General features: G+C 43.4%; 5 non-coding genes and 1 pseudogene across 5 annotated transcripts; all 6 read left to right on the forward strand.

Moving 5' to 3' along the window:
* Positions 1 to 435: 435 nt before the first annotated feature.
* Positions 436 to 544, forward strand: LOC136741268 (uncharacterized; annotated as a pseudogene).
* A 1055-nt stretch (positions 545 to 1599) lies between these two features.
* On the forward strand, positions 1600 to 1718 carry LOC136741160 (5S ribosomal RNA). Its single transcript, XR_010813908.1, has one exon. It is a non-coding gene; the product is annotated as a 5S ribosomal RNA (ribosomal RNA).
* Positions 1719 to 2784: 1066 nt separating this feature from the next.
* On the forward strand, positions 2785 to 2903 carry LOC136740969 (5S ribosomal RNA). The gene has a single exon (XR_010813727.1). It is a non-coding gene; the product is annotated as a 5S ribosomal RNA (ribosomal RNA).
* Positions 2904 to 3961: 1058 nt separating this feature from the next.
* On the forward strand, positions 3962 to 4080 carry LOC136740935 (5S ribosomal RNA). Its single transcript, XR_010813694.1, has one exon. It is a non-coding gene; the product is annotated as a 5S ribosomal RNA (ribosomal RNA).
* A 1058-nt stretch (positions 4081 to 5138) lies between these two features.
* On the forward strand, positions 5139 to 5257 carry LOC136740937 (5S ribosomal RNA). Its single transcript, XR_010813696.1, has one exon. It is a non-coding gene; the product is annotated as a 5S ribosomal RNA (ribosomal RNA).
* A 1055-nt stretch (positions 5258 to 6312) lies between these two features.
* LOC136740924 (5S ribosomal RNA) lies at positions 6313 to 6431 on the forward strand. Its single transcript, XR_010813684.1, has one exon. It is a non-coding gene; the product is annotated as a 5S ribosomal RNA (ribosomal RNA).
* Positions 6432 to 7311: the final 880 nt, after the last annotated feature.

The following is a 7311-nucleotide window of genomic DNA, read 5'->3' on the forward strand; positions in this document are numbered from 1 at the left end:
TCTGCTTTCAAAACAAAATGACAACAGGATGAATGCACACACTTGAAAATACAATACATGCAATGTTATGCATCATAGTGATGCAACCTCCTTTCAGTTTCATACTGCATGTCAATTGAAATCCTTACTGAAATGCACACCTTCTCAAGATTGCGCTTGACTGCCGTGTCAGGCACTCAATTACAGCTGTATTATCAAGACAATGTGTTCGTTTTGTAAAATATAGTTCCGGTATGGTGTGGCACCCCAGCTAACGCACAACGTTGCCACAACGTTGCCACAACGTTGCCACAACGTTTCGTGTTAGCAGGGACTGTCTGCGGCGCGCTGGTGTGTCCCGGACTTTAGAGTAGAGAGACAGTTCATTTGCAAGTATCAGCGGCAGAAACGGATATTGCCTTCCCTTTAAGTAGAGCGTCAGGGACAGCCTCCCTGGCTTACGGCCATACTAGCCTGAATACGCCCGATCTCGGAAGCTAAGCAGGCTCGGGCCTGGTCAGTACTTGGATGGGAGACCGCCTGGGATTACCAGGTGCTGTAAGCTTTTGCATCTTTTACACACCAGAGGGCGACAAATCACGAGTTTTAACTTTGGATACACGCAATTTCATCATTATTTCAGATTTGACTTCCCCAAATACACAGGCATACAATAGATCTTGTTCTCCAACGTAAACGGTCCCTAGTAACTAGGGTACATTCGTAAATAAATTGAGCATCATGGCTAGAAGTGACTAAATGTTGCCTAATCTTTCTCATCGAGAAATGACACAATTACAGCAACACAAAAAGGAACTCCACCGGACAAAGTTCAGTGCTCACAAGGAGCCTCATTCAACACACACGGTTCCATTCCCATTCATGCAAAGCACGAAAGTGTAAAACTTGGGAACATACTTGAGAGCAAAGATCACATTCAATCTCATTCAAGGCACGGATGTGAATGCAACGGGATGAAATTACTGAAATGATGCCTGCCCTCGAACTGTGATGATGGACTACCCGACTCGCCAATAATATTGGGTTCTGGTGTATTGAAATACAGGAGCTGCTGGATTTGTGTGTTTTCTTACCCCCTCACCATAGTTTGTCAAATGTTTAAACAACTGAACTTATATTCAAGGTTTGTTTCTCTTCATATGTTTTACTGGTTTACATTTGTCTCAGCAACCTGTTGAATGATTCTTCTGCTTTCAAAACAAAATGACAACAGGATGAATGCACACACTTGAAAATACAATACATGCAATGTTATGCATCATAGTGATGCAACCTCCTTTCAGTTTCATACTGCATGTCAATTGAAATCCTTACTGAAATGCACACCTTCTCAAGATTGCGCTTGACTGGCGTGTCAGGCACTCAATTACAGCTGTATTATCAAGACAATGTGTTCGTTTTGTAAAATATAGTTCCGGTCTGGTGTGGCACCCCAGCTAACGCACAACGTTGCCACAACGTTTCGTGTTAGCAGGGACTGTCTGCGGCGCGCTGGTGTGTCCCGGACTTTAGAGTAGAGAGACAGTTCAACTGCAAGTATGAGCGGCAGAAACGGATATTGCCTTCCCTTTAAGTAGAGCGTCAGGGACAACCTCCCTGGCTTTCGGCCATACTAGCCTGAATACGCCCGATCTCGTCCAATCTCGGAAGCTAAGCAGGCTCGGGCCTGGTCAGTACTTGGATGGGAGACCGCCTGGGAATACCAGGTGCTGTAAGCTTTTGCATCTTTTACACACCAGAGGGCGACAAATCACGAGTCTTAACTTTGGATACACGCAATTTCATCATTATTTCAGATTTGACTTCCCCAAATACACAGGCATACAATAGATCTTGTTCTCCAACGTAAACGGTCCCTAGTAACTAGGGTACATTCGTAAATAAATTGAGCATCATGGCTAGAAGTGACTAAATGTTGCCTAATCTTTCTCATCGAGAAATGACACAATTACAGCAACACAAAAAGGAACTCCACCGGACAAAGTTCAGTGCTCACAAGGAGCCTCATTCAACACACACGGTTCCATTCCCATTCATGCAAAGCACGAAAGTGTAAAACTTGGGAACATACTTGAGAGCAAAGATCACATTCAATCTCATTCAAGGCACGGATGTGAATGCAACGGGATGAAATTACTGAAATGATGCCTGCCCTCGAACTGTGATGATGGACTACCCGACTCGCCAATAATATTGGGTTCTGGTGTATTGAAATACAGGAGCTGCTGGATTTGTGTGTTTTCTTACCCCCTCACCATAGTTTGTCAAATGTTTAAACAACTGAACTTATATTCAAGGTTTGTTTCTCTTCATATGTTTTACTGGTTTACATTTGTCTCAGCAACCTGTTGAATGATTCTTCTGCTTTCAAAACAAAATGACAACAGGATGAATGCACACACTTGAAAATACAATACATGCAATGTTATGCATCATAGTGATGCAACCTCCTTTCAGTTTCATACTGCATGTCAATTGAAATCCTTACTGAAATGCACACCTTCTCAAGATTGCGCTTGACTGGCGTGTCAGGCACTCAATCACAGCTGTTTTATCAAGACAATGTGTTCGTTTTGTAATATATAGTTCCGGTCTGGTGTGGCACCCCAGCTAACGCACAACATTGCCACAATGTTGCCACAACGTGGCGTGTTAGCAGGGGCTGGCTGCGGCGCGCTGGTGTGTCCCGGGCTTTAGAGTAGAGAGACAGTTCAACTGTAAGTATGAACGGCAGAAACGGATATTGCCTTCCCTTTAAGTAGAGCGTCAGGGACAGCCTCCCTGGCTTACGGCCATACTAGCCTGAATACGCCCGATCTCATCCGATCTCGGAAGCCAAGCGGGCTCGGGCCTGGTCAGTACTTGGATGGGAGACCGCCTGGGAATACCAGGTGCTGTAAGCTTTTGCACCTTTTACACACCAGAGGGCGACAAATCACGAGTTTTAACTTTGGATACACACAATTTCATCATTATTTCAGATTTTACTTCCCCAAATACACAGGCATACAATAGATCTTGTTCTCCAACGTAAACGGTCCCTAGTAACTAGGGTACATTCGTAAATAAATTGAGCATCATGGCTAGAAGTGACTAAATGTTGCCTAATCTTTCTCATCGAGAAATGACACAATTACAGCAACACAAAAAGGAACTCCACCGGACAAAGTTCAGTGCTCACAAGGAGCCTCATTCAACACACACGGTTCCATTCCCATTCATGCAAAGCACGAAAGTGTAAAACTTGGGAACATACTTGAGAGCAAAGATCACATTCAATCTCATTCAAGGCACGGATGTGAATGCAACGGGATGAAATTACTGAAATGATGCCTGCCCTCGAACTGTGATGATGGACTACCCGACTCGCCAATAATATTGGGTTCTGGTGTATTGAAATACAGGAGCTGCTGGATTTGTGTGTTTTCTTACCCCCTCACCATAGTTTGTCAAATGTTTAAACAACTGAACTTATATTCAAGGTTTGTTTCTCTTCATATGTTTTACTGGTTTACATTTGTCTCAGCAACCTCAGCAAAAATGATTCTTCTGCTTTCAAAACAAAATGACAACAGGATGAATGCACACACTTGAAAATACAATACATGCAATGTTATGCATCATAGTGATTTAACCTCCTTTCAGTTTCATACTGCATGTCAATTGAAATCCTTACTGAAATGCACACCTTCTCAAGATTGCGCTTGACTGGCGTGTCAGGCACTCAATTACAGCTGTATTATCAAGACAATGTGTTCGTTTTGTAAAATATAGTTCCGGTCTGGTGTGGCACCCCAGCTAACGCACAACGTTGCCACAACGTTTCGTGTTAGCAGGGACTGTCTGCGGCGCGCTGGTGTGTCCCGGACTTTAGAGTAGAGAGACAGTTCAACTGCAAGTATGAGCGGCAGAAACGGATATTGCCTTCCCTTTAAGTAGAGCGTCAGGGACAGCCTCCCTGGCTTACGGCCATACTAGCCTGAAAACGCCCGATCTCGTCCGATCTCGGAAGCTAAGCAGGCTCGGGCCTGGTCAGTACTTGGATGGGAGACTGCCTGGGAATACCAGGTGCTGTAAGCTTTTGCATCTTTTACACACCAGAGGGCGACAAATCACGAGTTTTAACTTTGGATACACGCAATTTCATCATTATTTCAGATTTGACTTCCCCAAATACACAGGCATACAATAGATCTTGTTCTCCAACGTAATCGGTCCCTAGTAACTAGGGTACATTCGTAAATAAATTGAGCATCATGGCTAGAAGTGACTAAATGTTGCCTAATCTTTCTCATCGAGAAATGACACAATTACAGCAACACAAAAAGGAACTCCACCGGACAAAGTTCAGTGCTCACAAGGAGCCTCATTCAACACACACGGTTCCATTCCCATTCATGCAAAGCACGAAAGTGTAAAACTTGGGAACATACTTGAGAGCAAAGATCACATTCAATCTCATTCAAGGCACGGATGTGAATGCAACGGGATGAAATTACTGAAATGATGCCTGCCCTCGAACTGTGAAGATGGACTACCCGACTCGCCAATAATATTGGGTTCTGGTGTATTGAAATACAGGAGCTGCTGGATTTGTGTGTTTTCTTACCCCCTCACCATAGTTTGTCAAATGTTTAAACAACTGAACTTATATTCAAGGTTTGTTTCTCTTCATATGTTTTACTGGTTTACATTTGTCTCAGCAACCTCAGCAAAAATGATTCTTCTGCTTTCAAAACAAAATGACAACAGGATGAATGCACACACTTGAAAATACAATACATGCAATGTTATGCATCATAGTGATGCAACCTCCTTTCAGTTTCATACTGCATGTCAATTGAAATCCTTATTGAAATGCACACCTTCTCAAGATTGCGCTTGACTGGCGTGTCAGGCACTCAATTACAGCTGTATTATCAAGACAATGTGTTCGTTTTGTAAAATATAGTTCCGGTCTGGTGTGGCACCCCAGCTAACGCACAACGTTGCCACAACGTTTCGTGTTAGCAGGGACTGTCTGCGGCGCGCTGGTGTGTCCCGGACTTTAGAGTAGAGAGACAGTTCAACTGCAAGTATGAGCGGCAGAAACGGATATTGCCTTCCCTTTAAGTAGAGCGTCAGGGACAGCCTCCCTGGCTTACGGCCATACTAGCCTGAAAACGCCCGATCTCGTCCGATCTCGGAAGCTAAGCAGGCTCGGGCCTGGTCAGTACTTGGATGGGAGACTGCCTGGGAATACCAGGTGCTGTAAGCTTTTGCATCTTTTACACACCAGAGGGCGACAAATCACGAGTTTTAACTTTGGATACACGCAATTTCATCATTATTTCAGATTTGACTTCCCCAAATACACAGGCATACAATAGATCTTGTTCTCCAACGTAATCGGTCCCTAGTAACTAGGGTACATTCGTAAATAAATTGAGCATCATGGCTAGAAGTGACTAAATGTTGCCTAATCTTTCTCATCGAGAAATGACACAATTACAGCAACACAAAAAGGAACTCCACCGGACAAAGTTCAGTGCTCACAAGGAGCCTCATTCAACACACACGGTTCCATTCCCATTCATGCAAAGCACGAAAGTGTAAAACTTGGGAACATACTTGAGAGCAAAGATCACATTCAATCTCATTCAAGGCACGGATGTGAATGCAACGGGATGAAATTACTGAAATGATGCCTGCCCTCGAACTGTGAAGATGGACTACCCGACTCGCCAATAATATTGGGTTCTGGTGTATTGAAATACAGGAGCTGCTGGATTTGTGTGTTTTCTTACCCCCTCACCATAGTTTGTCAAATGTTTAAACAACTGAACTTATATTCAAGGTTTGTTTCTCTTCATATGTTTTACTGGTTTACATTTGTCTCAGCAACCTGTTGAATGATTCTTCTGCTTTCAAAACAAAATGACAACAGGATGAATGCACACACTTGAAAATACAATACATGCAATGTTATGCATCATAGTGATGCAACCTCCTTTCAGTTTCATACTGCATGTCAATTGAAATCCTTACTGAAATGCACACCTTCTCAAGATTGCGCTTGACTGGCGTGTCAGGCACTCAATTACAGCTGTTTTATCAAGACAATGTGTTCGTTTTGTAATATATAGTTCCGGTCTGGTGTGGCACCCCAGCTAACGCACAACGTTGCCACAACGTTTCGTGTTAGCAGGGACTGTCTGCGGCGCGCTGGTGTGTCCAGGACTTTAGAGTAGAGAGACAGTTCAACTGCAAGTATGAGCGGCAGAAACGGATATTGCCTTCCCTTTAAGTAGAGCGTCAGGGAGAGCCTCCCTGGCTTACGGCCATACTAGCCTGAATACGCCCGATCTCGTCCGATCTCGGAAGCTAAGCAGGCTCGGGCCTGGTCAGTACTTGGATGGGAGACCGCCTGGGAATACCAGGTGCTGTAAGCTTTTGCATCTTTTACACACCAGAGGGCGACAAATCACGAGTTTTAACTTTGGATACACGCAATTTCATCATTATTTCAGATTTGACTTCCCCAAATACACAGGCATACAATAGATCTTGTTCTCCAACGTAAACGGTCCCTAGTAACTAGGGTACATTCGTAAATAAATTGAGCATCATGGCTAGAAGTGACTAAATGTTGCCTAATCTTTCTCATCGAGAAATGACACAATTACAGCAACACAAAAAGGAACTCCACCGGACAAAGTTCAGTGCTCACAAGGAGCCTCATTCAACACACACGGTTCCATTCCCATTCATGCAAAGCACGAAAGTGTAAAACTTGGGAACATACTTGAGAGCAAAGATCACATTCAATCTCATTCAAGGCACGGATGTGAATGCAACGGGATGAAATTACTGAAATGATGCCTGCCCTCGAACTGTGATGATGGACTACCCGACTCGCCAATAATATTGGGTTCTGGTGTATTGAAATACAGGAGCTGCTGGATTTGTGTGTTTTCTTACCCCCTCACCATAGTTTGTCAAATGTTTAAACAACTGAACTTATATTCAAGGTTTGTTTCTCTTCATATGTTTTACTGGTTTACATTTGTCTCAGCAACCTGTTGAATGATTCTTCTGCTTTCAAAACAAAATGACAACAGGATGAATGCACACACTTGAAAATACAATACATGCAATGTTATGCATCATAGTGATGCAACCTCCTTTCAGTTTCATACTGCATGTCAATTGAAATCCTTACTGAAATGCACACCTTCTCAAGATTGCGCTTGACTGGCGTGTCAGGCACTCAATTACAGCTGTTTTATCAAGAGAATGTGTTCGTTTTGTAATATATAGTTCCGGTCTGGT

This window comes from Amia ocellicauda, unplaced genomic scaffold, assembly GCF_036373705.1.
Source record: "Amia ocellicauda isolate fAmiCal2 unplaced genomic scaffold, fAmiCal2.hap1 HAP1_SCAFFOLD_65, whole genome shotgun sequence".
NCBI classification, from domain to species: domain Eukaryota; kingdom Metazoa; phylum Chordata; class Actinopteri; order Amiiformes; family Amiidae; genus Amia; species Amia ocellicauda.